Genomic DNA, 19,871 nt, shown 5'->3' with positions numbered 1-19,871 from the left:
TCCAAATTTAAGTTTTTTAATTTTCCTAACTAGTACATGTAGTAATCTGGAAGGATTTTAATTTTTGAAGTTGTTATCATTTTCTTTTGCTTTTTACAAAACTGAAAAGGCGATCCAGGGGGTAGAGTTTGAAAATGGGACCTTTAGTACCGGTTCGTGCCATGAACCGGTACTAATGCCTCAAACCTCATTAGTACCGGTTGGTGACTCGAACCGGGACTAAAGGTCTAACCTTTAGTACCGGTACTAATGGGCGTCGCACCCTTTAGTCCCGGTTCGTGTTTCAAACCGGGACTAAAGGGGCTCAGGTGAACCGGGACTAATGCCTTAGCCGCACGAACCGAGACCAATGCTCACATTAGTCCCGGTTCGTGTGAATATTGCCCTGTGACCAAATCCCTGTTTTCTACTAGTGTAAAGGGAGGGCCTTACGAATTGGTGATACATCCCGGTTTTGTACTAGAGATAATAGTAGGGTGAGTGTGCGTGCATTCATAGGGGTGAATATATATGCTTAAGTATGGGCACCTGCGTTTGTAATGTATTAAAAAGAAGGGCGGCCATAGGCGCAGGCATACAAGCACTACGGTTAGGCCAGTCGCACGTAGTCCATCGGATTTTGTCCCCAGTAGCCATCCGGTCCCTACACCCACGTCATCATATCTTCTTCCTTCCCACCGATTCGTCCCGAAATCAGAGGTCTGGTCGAGTCCCTCCTTGCCGCGTCGCTCGCCGCATCCCCTCACCAGCTCCGGTGGCTCGTCCGTCGGTGCTTGGGGAGAAAGGAGCTGCGTGCGGGAGAGAAAAAATGGGTGGAGCAGAGAAGAGGTGGGTGGATAAGGGATGCACCGGGAGGGGGTACGACGACAACTTTAAGCGTGGGCCCCAGGAGATGCATGTTGTGGGTGCAAGCGACCGCTTGGCCGGTCGGCCTGTGTTTCATAGAAAAAAATGGTCATATTCATTATATATTAGATTATTAATTATAGCATCTCAAAATGGTCATATTCATTGTTTAATAAATATAATCATAACTTTGACAAGAGCCGATTGATTGTCCGATCTACTAGTGGCTGATGAAGACGTTGTACTCGACTGTGGCATCGCTGATGCTAATGTTGAAGCCGTACGTTGTGGCCAGCACGTACCCACGGGCCCAGCGGAAGATGCCGGTGCCGCCGATGACAGGCATCTCGCGGACCGCAGCGGAGACCGCCGAGTTCCGGCCCATGATGGCGACGCTGCTGCCGTTGTACCTGCCGCCCGCGGTGAAGACGAAGTTCATGTTCATGAGCACCGCCAGCTCGTCCATGCCGGAGCTGACGTACATGCCCTGCGCGCGCCCCACCAGATTCGACGAGTTGAGGTCAGGCCCGTCCGTGAGCGTGTCGTCGATGACATATACCCCGCCAAACAGGGTCTTAGACGAGTTGGTCGACGGGGCACGGCGGCACGCGCCACCTCCACCGCCGTCGGGCTCGGCCCGCTGTACATGTCTCGCCAGTACACCTTGATGTGCGTGGTCGTGTCCTCCTCCGATATGGCCATGGTAGCGACGGCTAAGACGAGGACGAGGAAGAGCGGGACCGTTGCGTTACTAGTAGTTGCCGATAGATAGCGTGTGCGTGTATATTAGGCTCGCATGCGTGTGCTTGGAGAGAGCAGGTGCAGCATGAACCCGTATGTGGCATGTTGGGACAGTTGAACTACGCAATCATATATTTCCATGGCGTGGCGTGTTTGGATCATCACATGTGTCTTTTTAATTTATATGGATAACATGACCGGTAGCATAACCTACTCCCTCAGTTCCTAAATATATGCCTTTCTAGAGATTTTAGTATAGACTACATACGTCTATATACAAAAAAAGTCTATATACATCTAAGTGTAGTCTCTAAAAGAACTTATATTTAGGAAAGGATGGAGTATATGATTGTGTGTCTTATCGTGTAGGGTATGAGTCATCGCCATGTTTGTTCAACATAAGCACTGGATAGCATAAGAATTGACAATTTCGGGCTATGTTTGGCATCAATAAATAAAATATTTCGTAAACCGCAATATCACCAATACCATTTTTGTGTGTTTAAAATAGAAATATAGACATACTTTTCTAAACGAAATTAAGAAAAAAATGTTATTTTTCAAAACTAAAATATTGGTGGCCCAGGTGTAGGAATAACTAGATGACACCCAGCATGAGAAACAACACTCTGCATCACTGCAAGAAAAGTGGATCGCCTCCCTTGTGACTCGGGCAAGACACCGTAATGCAACTGCTCCTCCTGCATCCTCCTTTCCCTCGCAGCTGCCAGAGAACGCCACCGGGCAAAGCCTGCGCGGCTGACGACGATGGCAAGGCGCCTTCTTGCGGAAGCTCACGGTTTGTTGGGCAACGGGTTCGGGGGCTCATCGGTGTGCGTTCGGGCAGAAGGTCCTGGCGACCAGCGGTTGTGCGCGACGTTTCTCATGGAGCGCATGCGGCGACCTCCGGCGACGTGGCTACTTGGCTACCTTGAGGTTGTGCGACATAGGCTGCTTGGCTGGAAGCGGCGGCAAACCCCCTGGATCGGCTGGGGTAGGGAGAGGGCAAGCAGTGGCCAGCGAGGAGTCCCACGTCATGCAGCGGCAGAGCTTACCTCCATGGCCAGCAAGAACTTGCGGGTTCCTTGGCGATGGTGGGTGCGGCTGCAACCGTCGATCTGGATCCCACCCTGATCCGTCGTCGGTTGACGTCTAACAGCGTGGTGAGGGATCGGCGAGGGATGATGGCTCCCTGCCGATGATCCGGCGGATGCACACACTATCATGGCGTTGCTCATCATCGATCTGGGTAGCTGCTGGTTTGGAGTGAGGCGAATGTCGGTAAAAAGCGTCCTGACCTCGGTCATGGCGAACTATGATGGCGTCTATAGAGAAGGTCAAATTGGTATTGAAATTCAACTTTATTTAAAAATAATGCATTGCTTCAACGTAACATAGATTATGATTGGATCACACTCTAAGGAAGAAAGATATAGCAAACAATGGCTTAGCATAAGCTGGGTACAATAGTTTCTGATTGTTGGTGTCGAGATATGAACTGATTATGTTTGATTTTTTTTGTTATGTCATGATTTTTTCGTCCTACACGAGTACCAAATTGTATGTTTGAAACAACATACAATCTAAAGGAGAAAGATTTTGCAAACAATGGCTTAGCATAAGCTCGGTACAGTGACTGTTGGTTGTTGTTGTAGACATATGAACGGATTATGTCCTGAGAAAATAGAAAAATCCCACTGTGATCTGCATCCATATAGTCAATGTATATAGGTAAATCAGATTATTACAGGTATTATCATGACAAAAACAAAATTACGCAAGAAATCAGTTCAATGAAATAAAGGACAAAAGATGCCTATGGCTAGCGGTGCACATCTGATCAGGACAAAAATTTTCATTCTCGGCAAATCCTGGTTATAGGATCGCCAATTTGGAACAAACAGAAGGTGAAAAACAAACAGGCCATGCAAAGTGTTTACTAAGGAATCAATATCAACTGAATCGAACCGATTTTGATATACTGTCGGCCTGTCGCTCGCCAATCTCGTTTGAACTAGAAATATTCCACATGGATTTATCTGAAAGTACGAATGCTATTGCATGTAACCCTTTGATCAAATGGTGGAGTGAACATTTTAGAACTATGCAGAGTAGACTCTCACATGGTACAACATTTGACCAACTATCCACATTGCATCTACTTCGGCATCTGTGTCCGCTACATCCCCAATGTGTTTATGTGGATCTCTGTTTGTAGAACGTGTTTAGGCAACCTGCTGCACTGATAGACCGTGTGACATCCATGCGTTTTTTACCCAGCGTGATGCACGGATTAAAGCAGCACTATGGCATCTCCCAATGTCTCCCAGTCCTATCTTTAATTAACAGCAACACGACATGACCAAAAGAAGTCTCCACGTTCTTGCTTTATAAATGTACGTAGCTCTTCTAATAAATGGACCACCTCATATATGTGTCTTGCATTTATTCTTCCTCTGAAAGAAAACAGGTAACATCAAATTTTGTGTGTTTCTCTCTGATTGGCCTTCGAGATAAGCGTGCTCGAGGAGTCACTCAAAGAATCAAAGGTACACCAGAAAGTACGTACTCCTGGCTGAAAATCACCTTTCAAAATATTAAATCTGCAGAAAGCATCATACACGTAACTCGATGTGTTTTGTATGTCATTATTTAAAAATAAAGAAGTTTGTCTGACTCATTGCAAATTCTTATGGAAAATTCAAAATCAAATCCAACACGTAAAGAGGTCAAGAAAGTATAGTGTGTAAAACATTTTATTTTGCTAGTACTGTTTTTTTTTCAAGACGTGCAGCATGCTTAGAAAGTATTGAATATGCATACATATTTATGTTTAATTGTTTCCAAATGGTTTTCGACACTTTGAAGTAATTTTTTTTCCAGAATTTACTAGTCATAGTCCATGCCTCATTGCCAAAATTTGAATCTTCTATAGTTATTCTAGTTGACAATATAGAGAGATTGATCCTGCCAAATGTTTCTCTGTTCCTTGGATGGCGAAGTGATCGAAGAGTACGTGAACATTTAGGCTCCAGGCACATCATTAAATTGAAAAAGCAGTCGCACGCAGGTGCATTCCTACATCACACTAGGATCCATGCATACCGTTGAAGTAAAACATCAGTCACGGTAGAGGTGGAGCACTGTATCCGTGTGAGTGTGTGACGTGTGGAGGAAGCATTTGGTGGCGTACTTAACCATTCGATGCTCCTTAGCGAAAAAGCCTTACAGGTTACAGAGAACATGATGGCAACTTTTGATATGGAATCTAACTCGATTAAATCATTGGGAGCAACATTTTGAAGCTTGCTACTACCTACGCAGGCCGATAGGCTACAGTCTCTTCGATCCGTACTGAATCTGATGCTCCGCCGGAACTATGAATGTGCAGGGATCCAAATGCCTGCCCGTCAGCTCGTTGTCTAACATTTAGACATACCTAGGCAACACGTATGTACACCGCTGTCTACATAGGTCGAGCGTGTTAGACAAAAACCTCAAGAAAGATTAACGAGAACCACTCCAAATTTTCAGCGTTATGAAGTTTCAGCACCTACTCTATCTGATCTATGGCATTTCCCAATGTCTCCTAGTCCTAACTTAAATTAGCAGCAATGCGACATTGACAAAGGAAGTACACGCTGTTGCTACTACCTCACGAGAAGATAGTGTGGTTTGCTGTTACTAGCTACTAACATATACTGTGGTTGCTATTGCAAGGTAGCTACCACACGAGAGGATATAGCGTGAGTGCATATACATACTGGCATATATAAATATATATAGCTCTTCTAGAAACGTGGACCATCCCATATATGTCCCACATATTTATTCTTCCTCGTAAACAAAAGGGATAACATCTGTTTGGTGCTTGTGTTCCTCTACCTGGGTTTGAGGGGCACTCCCAATCCTATTCTCTGATCATAGTGGGAGTAATAACTTAGCAAGTAATATAACACGTCCATGTTTAGAGTAACATTAATATGTTACCATAACATAACACAACCCAAGATAAAGCAAGTGTACATCTTAATAAATGATGGCGTGCATGATACTACATATATGTTACTACCCACTATGAAGATAATAACATAGACAATTAACATATGCATGGGACGAGGATTTGGAGCACTCGGGTGCTCCGCACCCCTATACAAACAATTCATTCAAGAAAATACCAAGAAATTTGAATAGAAAAATCTGGGATTTTGGGATGTCAAACGTGGGTTGCCGATCTTCTCCCGTGTGGAAATTTCGTGAAAAAATACCAGGAAACGTATTCGTGGCAAAAAAGACAAAAAATTCCTATGTATAGAAATAACTGTTTGGGTAGATTTTTGTTCGGACAGTATTTCCTTCGCCATGAATACGTTTTTCGAAAAAATTTCACGAAATTTCACAAGGGAGTACATCGGGAACCCACGTTTGATATCCCTAAATCCCAGATTTTTTTTCAATTTTTTCGGTATTTTTTTGATTGAATTGTTCGTATAGGGGGCTCCAAATCCTCGTCCATACGGGAAAAACAGGAGCTCCCGGGTGCTCCACACCCCTATACGAAAAATAATCGTAAAAAATACCCAAAAAATCAAAATTACTTTGAACTATGACTAGCGTGAGCACAATTTCATAGGTAAAATGCTGACGTGGCACATTAATCAATGAAGAGAGAGGAGAGGGTTGTATGTTAGCCAAGATACAGCTATTTGCTCGTTTCACTGTACAATGTAATTAATGCCTAGACCGATGTGGCTACTCTCATTATCTTATTCTTTCATTTCCTTTTCCTAATAACTAGCCCGGATTGTCACAAAAAGATAGCCCTGCAAACATGACCCCAAAATCCATTAAATGCATAATCACTTAGATACAACATTGGTAGTGCCCAAAGCTCTAAGAAACAATGCATTGTGGTGGTTGTCTCTAAATATTTTCCACCACCTCGCATAACACATTAAGATCCGACGCATTGGTAGTGCCCAAAGCTCCTGCTCGGCGTGTCATTCAAAGCTTCACAAGAAACATGTGCTACTTGGTAAAAGTCACTTTCACGCATAAAACCAGACTGTAAAAAAATATTGCACGTGTATTTGTTTGAGTTTTGTATGTCCTTGTATGACGGGAAAAAAAATTATATACACAGTGTAAAAGGTAAAAGTGTAGTGCTTATACACATGTTTTTCCCATAGCATGAAGCATTTCTTATGAATATATTGAAGACGACCGGAATAATTCCTTTTGAAAGTATTCATGACAACTAAGAATACTTGATTAATATTTTCCAAATGCTATTGACACTTTTGAGTTTTTTCATGAATCTACTGTTCATCTATAAAACTGTTCATTCATAAATCACATGCACCCTAGAGCAATTTATTCGCACTGGAACTCCACACGTAATTCGATCTCATATTGGTCTAGGTTGGACTAATGATAATTGCATGGCTTCAGTGTCTCGACAAAGCTTGGTTGGATGCATAAGCATGCAATTTGACAATTAAATGAAGCTTGTCTAACCAAGTTCAATCCATAACTTTCAATTAATGCTTTTATTTTTTTCTTTGATAGGCATCCTAATATTTGATATCGGATCTACCTAGGCTTTCCTATTTGTTTGCATAAGTATTGCGTGGTTTTATCTTTTAGGATTCCAATAAGTGTGTTAGGGCATCTGCAACACGGAGCCCCAAAACAGACACATATTTTTCCGCAGACACGTTCACAGACATTGACATCAGAGTCACCCACCCTATTAACCAAATGTTGGAGACATTTGAAATGGTATTAGAAAAAATTGAACAAGGTTCATGCAAACTGGACAATTTTCATTTAGACCTGGTAAAATTCATTATATTTTTGACATATTTCAATTAAACAAAACTGGACCAGAATTTTTTAACCTAGTCTAAATGTTCGCCAGCCATGGAGGCGTATGTGTTCCACGTCATGTCTTCCCCATGCCCGCAAGATGAACAGCCGTAAGCTCCAAAAAATGATGCTGCGGGAGGGGGGGGGATATGACATGGGACACGAGAATTGCCAACCTCCATGTCCCACCTCCAACTCTACATGGCTGGAGTCCGTCATGTGGATGTCGTTTGACATGGATGGGTTGGCCACGTGGTCATTGCGGCAGGGAACAAACCACGTGGGTGATATGTCCCCAACGTATCAACTCCCTCCGTTTTTATTTATTCCGCATATTAGCTTTGGTCAAAGTCAAGCTTTATAAACTTTGACAAAGACTATAAACCAAAATATTGACATGTAGAATAACAAATCAATAACATTAGATTCATTATTGAACGTACTTTCGCATCAGATGGATTTGTTATCGTAAATATTTATATTCTTTCCTATAAACTAGGTCAAACTTTATGAAGTTTGAATTCAGTCAACTCTAATATGCCGAGTAAATAAAAATGGAGGGAGTATAGTTTTTAATTGTTCATGCTATTATATTATCAATTTTGTATGCTTTATATACAATTTTATATCATTTTTGGGAACTAACCTATTAATCTAGTGCCCAGTGCCAGTTCCTATTTTTGCCTATTTTATTGTTTCGCAGAAAAACGGTACCAAACGAAGTCCAACCACGATGAAACTTTACGGTGATTTTTTCTGGATCGGTAGGGACCATAGAAGATTCTGGAGGAGAACATACGCCGCACGAGATGTTGTGAGGGCTAGACCTGACAACGACGGCGGCGGTAGTTCAAAGAGACCTCAACAAAGAGATGAAGGAGCCCCGCGACACATCAGCGTATGTGCGGGCATGGCGGTGCTAGTCGCCAAGCGCAAAGGGGATTCCGCTCTGGTGTGTGGGCAACGGCCAGCACACGAAGAGGCTTGTGGCGCCAGCGGTAGTGTCCGAGGTGGATGAGTAACATAACACCACCGGGGCAGTGCCTCCGATGGTTTGGTGGATTCCGTTGTGACTCGCATCATTGTAGAGAGACAATGGTTGGATCCATGCTGAGACATCGGGGCCCCGTGATGATTGTGGCTCTGGTCAAAGAGGTATAGACATCTCATCAATTTGGTAGTGCCTTTTTGGCCTAGTGTGGTGAACTGGCAGATGCAACTATCGACCGATCTGCCATCAAGATACTGATTGAGCGTCGTATAATGTCTGGAGTGAGAACTCTTGTCCTGACATTTATTGGTCGGGAATGATAACGACGAACTTGTGTCATTACCTTGCTGAAGGCGTTGTCTCCTTTATTGGAGGGAAGACCTTCATTGGCTGGCCTGAACAACCAGGATGAAAATCCTGGTCCATACCATCATTGGCCGGACATGGCGGTAATGACACAAGGACATTTATCTCTTCTTGAAGACCTTATCGTGGAAGAAGTCGACATAGTCCTAGGTGTTTATTCTACATCCTATAATCGTTCAATCGCGTTGTCTTCATTTTGTTCTCTGCTTAATAATTAATAAAATTGGTTGTGTGCATCGTACTAATGCAGAAGCCGGGAGTTTCAACCTCCTTTTTAGAAAGAAAAAAAGGGTCACACTGTTTGGCTACAGACCACAACAACGGTGGGTAGTGGAGTACTCAACCCTGATTGGAGAGTTATGTCATGTATGGGTAATTGAGCTCCTCAGACACCAGCCTCCTGACCAGATTTTATAACATATCAGACACAAGACTGGTCAATAAAGATCTCTTGTTTTTATCATTGGTAAACATATCAGGAGGATCAACTTTTCATACTTCTACTTAAACTGAACTATGGGAATGGCAGTTAAATAATTTTTTAGTATAAATATTTAATTAAAGACCGAACTAAGACATCATCTCTAATTATTTAGCATTCATGGTATTTCACAATGGAACTATTTTTCTCCGGAAAGCAGAACCCCTTGTGGCAATACTAGTAAAACTAAAGTCCAAGATGAATTGACAAGGCTATAGGTCCTGATGGTATGTTAAAATAGAAAATAGATGGTATTTTCCTATTAACTAGTTCTTATCATTGCATCAAACTGATCGATAAAACCGAGGTAGAATCCAACCCCCATTCTGTGCCTATGAGGATGTACATAAGAAAATAAATCTAGTTCACAATGGAAAAACATTATAGTGCCAAACCAGAGGAAAAAGGAATAAATATGGAGGAAATTCAATTCGAAGACGACACCGCCATCCATGCTCAAGAAAACTTCCTCCTGTCAAAGATCATGTCATTTATGCTTATGCAGAACAACCAAAAACGTGTCACAGCGACAGTAAGGATCCGGCCCTATATTTGTACATATACCAATGGACCGATTACCAACAAGTTTAAAACACCATAAGGTGGATAAAAGTTGGACACTACCTAAACGGTAGACCATATATACCGACCAAACTGGCATGGAAAGAATGCTCGATAGTCCAATAATTGTTACAAATAACTCTTTCTAACAAAAAGTCACTTTGGAGTATGAGCTCTAGTGAGCCCTATATTTTGAATAGTTCCAAAATATTATTTTGAAGTTTCAAACAATTCTAAAAAAAATTCAACATGCTTATATGGATGTATATTACACATGTGCAAATTTGATGTTGGAACTAATAATAACCATGTGAGTTATTGTTTTGGAAAGATGAACAGTTCATGTATTGTTCACCTTTTAGAAATCACCATTTTGTCATTTTAGTATAGCTCACATGTTTACTTATTTCATCACCAAACCTTACACATGTGTAATATACATCCATATGAACATGTAGAATTCTTTTCAGAAAAATTTGAAACTTTCCACTGCACTTGGGTTAAAAAATCAACTCTCTCTTTTTAAGTCGTATATTACAATTTGAAAGTATATGAATTCTCTGTTTTATACTTTGTCAGAAAAAGATTTAGGTATGAAAACACATAAAAAGGACAACTGATTACTCAAAAGACACATTCAATGGACTGCATTATTTTAATGTATCTTATTATATTCTTGCGAGCCTCTTCAATTTACCATCACCGACAACAATTGCACTCTACAGCAACATAAACATCACAACACCTAGTGACACCAAAATGAAGAACTTCTACTGGAGGTTGGTCCTAGAGGGCTTGCAGTGCGTCGTAAAGTTGCACAACTTCGTTTCCTTGTACTTTCCAACCCTACCATGTGTCATGTGTTCTTGAACGGCGTCGCACAACTTTGTTTCCCGTGTATGCATCCTTGGCCAATCTCCACACCATAGGCCCATGTTCGGTCATTTTTTGTGCACATCGGACACACTACTACAAGTCAAGACTTCACTACATCCCAAAAGACTAGCATGAAGGAGTTTGGCACTCTTCTTTATAAGGTGGTCCTAGCCTCCTCTCATAACCGAGGTGGGACTACTACCCCTGGCAATGCTCAGTAACCATCGACCTAACAGGCGAGGAAGCAAACCGCTCCAATGGACCAAGTTTTGGGCCCATGGCCAGTACTTCAAATATCCATCTTATCCATATGGCCCAATAGCATACTAAATTTGTGTTGGACTGGATTGGAATGCCGCTTGTGAAAGAGGGAGGTGACGCCGGATTAATCACCTTGCAATGTGTCTCCTCATCTGTGATAAAGCACAGTCATAGGAAAACCATCACGGATGCAAAATATCTCGAGATAACCTTTGTAGCTGCCAGCGCCACATCTCTCTCTGCATTGATTAGACAAAACCATAGTGCTGCCACCATGTCAATCCTTTTTAGAGTTGATTACCACAGCGAAGGTCCATCATGCTACTCTTGTCTAGAATGCGTCATTAAATCAGCACTACCCTATCTTCCAATGGTTCCTAACCAAACATTTCAAATTTTTTGTGTCCCAATGGTATTTCAATTGGATACTCCACGGTCTTTCTCCAAACATAGTACCCTCAGAAAAAGATCAACAATGTGACCGTATATATTATGAGTAATTTTATGATGCTTCAATCTCAATTCGAAAATTGTTAGGAGTGGGTTGGATTCATAATTGCGGCACCGAAATCTTGCTCTTGTAGTTGTACTACGGTTCTCGACATTCAGAATAAGTATTTGTAATAAAAAATGTGTGCAAACATCAAACAGATTTTTCAATGATAAACATTTCAACTACATTTTTCTGAATATAGTACAAACATAGACGCTCATACATATGCACTTGCGCTCAACCCTATAAACGCTCGCACGCAGACTGTTAGCACCTCCAAGAGATTGAGCCGCACATCATCTTGAGATTGACGAATTAAGTCACCATAAACGTCTTCATAGTCCATGGGAATGTCTCCTCGCTCTATACGCACAAAGCCGGAAGGCCTGAAATAAATCCAGTAAAATGTGAGCACCAATGTCAAGTCTAGATGGTGGGTTCGTGATAGCACTGTCCTCGTAACCATCCAACCACATGTGTGTTTGCAAATACTTCAACTACATACACTAGTAGAAAAGAGGGCTTTGGTTCAGGCCGGGTCAGCCCATTAGTCCCGGTTCAGTCCAGAACTGAGACCCATGGGGGCACTGGTCCCGGTTCGTGAGGCCAGGGGCCTGCCGGGCCTGGTGGGGGCATTGGTCCCGGTTCGTCTGGCCCCTTTGGTCCCGGTTGGTGGGACGAACCGGGACCAATGGGCCTCGCTCCTGGCCCACCACCATTGGTCCCGGTTGGTGGCTTGAACCGGGACCACAGGCTGCCCTTTAGTCCCGGTTCATGCCACGAACCGGGACCAATGAGGTGCCTATATATACCCCTCACCCACGAGCAGAGCACTCCAGTGCTCTGTTTTTCTCTGGCCGGCGAGGGGAGGGCTTTGTGGTGCTCTAGCTCACCTCCTAAGCACATGAGGTGTTTGATGAAATGCCCGAGCCACACTAGTTAAGCTTTTTCCTCTCGAAGCTCTGATGAACCGGCAATGGATGTACAGTGACAGACACACCTCCGAGTACATTAAGGGTGTGCATGATTTTCTCGAAGTGGCTGAGGCAAACAAGCAGAATGGTTTTATGTGTTGTCCATGCCCTAAATGTGGGAATACGAAGTCTTACTCTGACCGGAAAATCCTTCACACCCACCTGCTTTTCAAGGGTTTCATGCCACACTATAATGTTTGGACGAGTCATGGAGAAATAGGGGTTATGATGGAAGACGGCGAAGAAGAAGAGGACGATGACAACTATGTGCCCCCTGAATACGGTGATGCTGCAACGGGGGAAGCTGCTGAAGATCAAGAGGAACCAGACGATGTGCCCAATGATGCTCCAACGGGGGAAGCTGCTGAAGATCAAGAGGAACCAGATGATGTACCCGATGATGATGATCTCCGCCGGGTCATTGTCGATGCAAGGACGCAATGCGAAAGTCAAAAGGAGAAGCTGAAGTTCGATCGCATGTTAGAGGATCACAAAAAAGGGTTGTACCCCAATTGCGAAGATGGCAACACAAAGCTCGGTACCGTACTGGAATTGCTGCAGTGGAAGGTAGAGAATGCTGTGTCTGACAAAGGATTTGAGAAGCTACTGAAAATATTGAAGAAGAAGCTTGCAAAGGATAACGAATTGCCCGATAGTACATACGCAGCAAAGAAGGTCGTATGCGCTCTAGGATTGGAGGTGCAGAAGATACATGCATTCCCTAATGACTGCATCCTCTACCGCGGTGCGTACAAGGATCTGAACGCATGCCCGGTATGCGGTGCATTGCGGTATAAGATCAAACGAGATGACCCTGGTGATGTTGACGGCGAGCCCCCCAGGAAGAGGGTTCCTGCGAAGGTGATGTGGTATGCTCCTATAATACCACGGTTGAAACGTCTGTTCAGAAACGAAGAGCATGCCAAGTTGATGCGATGGCACAGTGAGGACCGTAAGAAAGACGGGAAGTTGAGAGCACCCGCTGACGGGTCGCAGTGGAGAAAAATCGAGAGAAAGTACTGGGCTGAGTTTGCAGGTGACCCAAGGAACGTATGGTTTGGTTTAAGGGTGGATGGCATTAATCCTTTCGGGGAGCAGAGCAGCAATCACAGCACCTGGCCCGTGACTCTATGTATGTATAACCTTCCTCCTTGGATGTGCATGAAGCGGAAGTTCATTATGATGCCAGTTCTCATCCAAGGCCCTAAGCAACCCGGCAACGACATTGATGTGTACCTAAGGCCATTAGTTGAAGAACTTTTACAGCTGTGGTATGGAAACGGTGTACGTACGTGGGATGAGCACAAACAGGAGGAATTTAACCTGCACGCGTTGCTGTTTGTAACCATCAACGATTGGCCCCCTCTCAGTAACCTTTCAGGACAGACAAACAAGGGATACCACGCATGCATGCACTTTTTAGATGACACTGAAAGTATATACCTGGACAGATGCAGGAAGAATGTGTACTTGGGCCATCGTCGATTTCTTCCGACCAACCATCAATGTCGAAAGAAAGGCAAGCATTTCAAAGGCGAGGCAGATCACCGGAAGAAGCCCGCCATGCGTACCGGTGATCACGTACTTGCTATGGTCAATGGGTCCCGGCGTGCTAGCTGTTCTGAATGACGCTGAGGGACACGCACCCATGTGGAAGAAGAAATCTATATTTTGGGACCTACCCTACTGGAAAGACCTAGAGGTCCGCTCTTCAATCGACGTGATGCACGTGACGAAGAACCTTTGCGTGAACCTGCTAGGCTTCTTGGGCATGAATGGGAAGACAAAAGAGGACCTGCAACGTTTGCACGAAAAAGACGGCATGCCTCCGAAGCAGTATGAAGGTCCCGCCAGCTACGCTCTTACGAAAGAAGAGAAAGAAATCTTCTTTGAATGCCTGCTCAGTATGAAGGTCCCGACTGGCTTCTCGTCGAATATAAAGGGAATAATAAATATGCTAGAGAAAAAGTTCCAGAACGTAAAGTCTCATGACTGCCACGTGATTATGACGGAACTGCTTCCGGTTGCATTGAGGGGGCTTCTACCGGAAAACGTCCGATTAGCCATTGTGAAGCTATGTGCATTCCTCAATGCAATCTCTCAGAAGGTGATCGATCCAGAAATCATACCAAGGCTAAGGAGTGATGTGGCGCAATGTCTTGTCAGTTTCGAGCTGGTGTTCCCACCATCCTTCTTCAATATCATGACGCACGTCCTAGTTCATCTAGTCGACGAGATTGTCATTCTGGGGCCCGTATTTCTACACAATATGTTCCCCTCTGAGAGGTTCATGGGAGTCCTAAAGAAATATGTCCATAACCGCGCTAGGCCAGAAGGAAGCATCTCCATGGGCCATCAAACAGAGGATGTCATTTGGTTTTGTGTTGACTTCATTCCTGGCCTTAAGAAGATAGGTCTCCCTAAATCGCGGTATGAGGGGAGACTGACTGGAAAAGGCACGCTAGGAGCGGACTCAATAAATTGCAGGTATGGGCATTCTTGGTCTCAAGCACACTACACATTTCTACATAATTCTACCTTGGTGACCCCGTATGTCGATGCACACAAGAACAGTCTGCGCTCCAAACACCCGAAGCAGTGCGACGACTGGATTACATGTGAACACATCAGGACTTTCAGCAGTTGGTTGGAAACCCGTCTCAGAGGTGACAACACTGTTTGTGATGAGCTGTACTCGTTGTCCAGGGAAACATCTTTGACTGTATTGACTTACAAAGGATATGAGATAAATGGGAATACATTTTACACGATCGCCCAAGATCAAAAGAGCACCAACCAAAACAGCGGTGTCCGCTTTGATGCAGCAACCGAGAGGGGAAAGGACACATATTATGGTTACATAGTGGACATATGGGAACTTGACTACGGACATGATTTTAAGGTCCCTTTGTTTAAGTGCAAATGGGTCAATCTGTCAGGAGGCGGGGTACAGGTAGACCCACAGTATGGAATGACAACAGTGGATCTGAAAAATCATGGGTACACTGACGAACCGTTCGTCCTAGCCAATGATGTGGCACAGGTTATCTATGTGAAGGACATGTCTACAAAACCGAGAAAAAGAAAAGATAAGGAAGAGAATACATCATACGATGAGCCAAAGCGCCAGATAGTTCTTTCAGGAAAAAGGAACATCGTGGGAGTGGAGGGCAAGACAGACATGTCTGAAGATTATGAAAAGTTTCATGAAATTCCTCCCTTCAAAGTCAAGGCTGACCCAAGCATCCTGATAAACGATGAAGATTATCCATGGTTACGGCGCAATAAGCAAATGACACAAGCGAAGAAAAAGTGAAGACTTTCTCCCGCAACTATTATGATGATACCATGCCAACTTTGTAACAGACGAGTATGATACCATTGTCCGTTTTGTACACGAAGTGCATCCAGTTTTTGCCGTAACCCTCTCAACTTTCTTGCACATGCTATGTGGATGAAATGATGATACCATCCCAACTTTCAACCTTTTCAGAGTTCATTTGAAATGCTTTTCAATTTCAGGGTCTTATAGCTCAAAATAATCAATAAATGCATGAAAAAATAACAAATGAAGTCAGAAAGGGCAGAAAGAACCGGTACTAAAGGAATCAACCAAAAGCTTTTATAAACCTCTAGTATTATTGAAACTAAAATTATATAGAATTTATGCAACAAAAATTATCAAAGTATTTTCTGTTCAAAACATTAAAAGCAAAAATAATTTTCATAAAATAAATACAAAAAGCAAAAAATAAAATAAAATAAATAAGTATAAAAAAATAAACTTTTATAAATAAGTAGAAACAAAATAAAATAAAATAAAATAAATAAGTAGAAACAAAATAAAATTTTATAAAATAAATAAGTAGAAACAAAATAAAATAAAATAAACTATAATAAAACAAAATAAATAAACCTTAATAAAATAAATAAAATAGCAACAGTAAGTATTTTGTTGTAAGTAGAAACAAAATAAAAAAATAAAGCAACAAAGAAAACAAAAAAATGGAAAAAAAAAATAAAAAATCCCACCTCCTGGGCCACCACGGCCTGAATACGACTAGAAACCCAGCTAGTTGGGCCAGGATTCAGGCCCGCAGAAGGCCCAGCAGGCCCACAGGCAAAGCAGTGTCAAATTAGGCCCATAGGCCTGCAGTTCAGAGGAGTTCGAGAGAGAGGAGGCAGCAGTGCTTATAAACAGGTAGTCGACGCTCTCAACTAGCGAGGTGGGACTAAACTCCCACCACCACGCCGCTGTGCAAGGCCATTGGTCCCGGTTGGTGGCACGAACCGGGACCAATGCCATCCTTTGGTCCCGGTTGGTGCCACCAACCGGGACCAATGCCCCCCCTTTAGTCCCGGTTGGTGCCACCAACCGGGACCAAAGGCCGCCGCTTCCTGCCCTTTGGGCTGCTGAAAAGAGGCCTTTGGTCCCGGTTGGTGACACCAACCGGGACTAAAGGGTGGCATTGGTACCGGTTTGTGCCACCAACCGGTACCAATGGGTTTGCTATATAAGCCAGCACTTGTGAAAATTTCGTCAGTTCTTCGATCCCTCCAACGACGCCGCCAGGCTGCCCGAGCTCGCCGTGCCTCTGCCGCGCCCCCGACCACGCCGCCGTTGCCCCGTCCCGACCACGCCGCCATCGCCCTTGCCCCGCGACCACGCCGCGTGCCCTCGTCGTGCCTCTGTCGCGCCCCCGACCCGCCCCGTCGACGCCGTCGCCGCCCTCTGCCCCGTCGACGCCATCGCCCATGCCCCGACCACGCCGTCGTCGCCCTTGCCCCCCGACCATGCCGCGCGCCCTCGCCGTGCCTCTGCCGCGCCCCCGACCCGCCCCGTCGACGCCCTCTGCCCCGTCGACGCCATCGCCCCTGCCCCGACCACGCCGTCGTCGCCGCCCTCTACACTGACGTCGGCGCCGTGCCTTTGCCCCTGCCACGACCACGCCGCACCTCTCCTTGGTCAGGCCGGCGCCGCCCCCCTGTCCTCTCCTCTATTTTTTCACATATTTATGATGTTTTTTTCCAGATTATATGTATATGTGTGAGTAATGTATGTGTGTATATCTGATTATATGTCCTTTTTTTAGAATTTTTTTTCATATATATGATGATTTGTTTTTTGCATTTTTATAAAAATGTATATATGTATGTATGTTCTCTGTGCATATAAAAGTTAGATTTTTAGTACATTTGGGTGCATTTTAGGTTAGTTTTATCTATATATGTTCTCTGATTTAGTACATTTGGGTACATTCTATTTTCTCTTCTTCTTCTCTATTCCTTTCTTCTCCTTCTCTTTTTTTTTCTTCTTTTTTTTCTTCAATCTCCTCCTCTATTAATATCTTCTTCTCCTCCTTTTATTTCTTCTTCGTCTTCTTATTTTTTATCGGATATGTCGTTGTCGATATACCCCGTGTCCCGATAACTTCAATACGAGGGGGGGGGGTTCGACCTACCCCCTCCCTGATAACATTATTTTCCCATGTATGTATGTCGTCGTTGTCGATATAACCCCCTCCCGGATAACTTTGACTGTGATAACTTATACCACGGGAGCACCCCCCGGCCCTCTCGCTCGACCAAAACTCTCGAGGACACCCAAACCCTAGAAAAAAACGATGTCGGTCTCCTACCCCCTCCCGCCGCGCCCCTACCCTTGAAGCGTTGCCGAGGCCACCCCAAAACTGGAATAAGCTAGGTCTACGTTTGCACTAATATATCCACCTGCTGTCATGTTTGTGTAATAATTGCCATGTTGTAGTATTTGCAGAAACAATGGAGCACGGACGAGACGAGGAAGCGGAAGAGGTGTTGTCGGACATAATCTTAGCCGGAGGTGATGTCTTGTCGCATCTTAAGGACAATGATGGTCTGGAAGAACAGGGTGAAGAAGCAGGCTACGGTGATCGAAGAGTGGAGGAGGAAAGACATGATTATGGTGGCTCCGGTGACACAATGCTGGTGCAAGAAGGAGCCCGTGGTGACGGCTCCGGTGACCGAACAGAGTCTGGCCAGGTAAATATATTAGTTAAGCCTGTGCTGACTAGCTAATTGATGCATTCATTGTTTTGGTATGTACACTTATTAATTAACTCTCGTCTTTCTTCTTTTTTCTAGCCCTCCGGATCGAGCACAACTTCGGTAAAGAGACGAGGCCCGAAGAAAAGTTGCGCTCGGATGAAAGGTTTGAGATCACAGCAATCGCGCGCGACGGCCAACCGGTTGAACCCATCCGGACAAAGGAAGCATTTTCTACTCAGTGGGGGGTTCTTGTTAGGGACAAGATCCCGATCAGCATCCACCAATGGTATAAGCCTAAGAAGGAAGACCCTAAGGTGTCTTATGTCAATGATATGCAGAAAGATGATCTTTGGACTGAGCTGAAGGCAAACTTCACCCTACCGCTAGAGGAGGATCCGGAGAAGCCAGTTAAAGAGCAATTAATCAAGTCTCATGCTCTTAAGAAGATGGCATACCTATTCAGGAGGTGGAACAATGAGCTGAAAACGTTTGTCGACAAAGAAAAGACACCAGAATTCATCGGCAAATATGAGAAGATCAGAGATCACTGGCCCGCATTTGTGGCCCACAAGACATCGGAAAAGAGTAAGAAGATGTCAACGACAAACAAGAAAAATGCTGCGAAGAAGAAGCTTCACCATCGCACGGGGTCTGGTGGCTACCTCAAAGCCCGACCTAAGTGTGCCAAGGCTGAGAATGATCTGCTTGATAAAGGGATCAAACCAGAGACAATGAACTGGCCAGACCGTTGCCGGACTTGGTTCTTCGGGGCTGGCGGAACCTTGGAACCTGTATCAGGGAAGTCCGTTTGGACGGACGAGCAAATGAGAATACGAGTCAACAGGCTTCAGCACTATATCGATGCAGCGCAGCAAGGGACGTTCGTTCCAGACATAGAGAACGACGAGCTCACAATGGCCCTCGGGAATCCTGAGCACCCTGGACGGACACGAGGCACGCCAGGCTCCGTTCCATGGAAGGCTGGTTTTCCGGATGCAGGCGGTTACAAATGCCAGGAGAGGAGGAAAAAAGTGGAGCAGACCCAAATTCAGAAGCTGCACGAAAGGGTTGAAGCACTAGAGGAGCGAGACGTAGCTCGCAGCAAGCGACCTGCCGAAACTACCCCCGAAGCTACCCCGCCATCTCAGCGGAGAAGCAGCGTGGCTTCCACCGAGCTGCTTCAGCCGGAGCATGTCTTGACGGCTCCTGCTAGCTACCCCGTGGATGCTATCACGGAGTCTCAACATTGCCACCTTATGACGCAATGGCAGAACTTCAAAGTCAAGGCGGCTGTCGGCTCTATTCGACCTCCTGAACCCGGCGCAACTTTTCACTATCGTCCGATTCCAGAAGGATATGCTAGGGTGACGGTGGACGAAATAACGG

The 19,871-nt window shown here is 44.5% G+C and overlaps 1 pseudogene; it reads right to left on the bottom strand.

The window, feature by feature from the left end:
* Positions 1–1,066: 1,066 nt before the first annotated feature.
* Positions 1,067–1,581, bottom strand: LOC109738221 (dirigent protein 21-like; annotated as a pseudogene).
* Positions 1,582–19,871: the final 18,290 nt, after the last annotated feature.

The sequence above is a fragment of the Aegilops tauschii genome, chromosome 2, assembly GCF_002575655.3.
Source record: "Aegilops tauschii subsp. strangulata cultivar AL8/78 chromosome 2, Aet v6.0, whole genome shotgun sequence".
In the NCBI taxonomy this organism is placed as follows: Eukaryota; Viridiplantae; Streptophyta; class Magnoliopsida; order Poales; family Poaceae; genus Aegilops; species Aegilops tauschii.
This window is presented reverse-complemented; position numbering and strand designations above follow the sequence as displayed.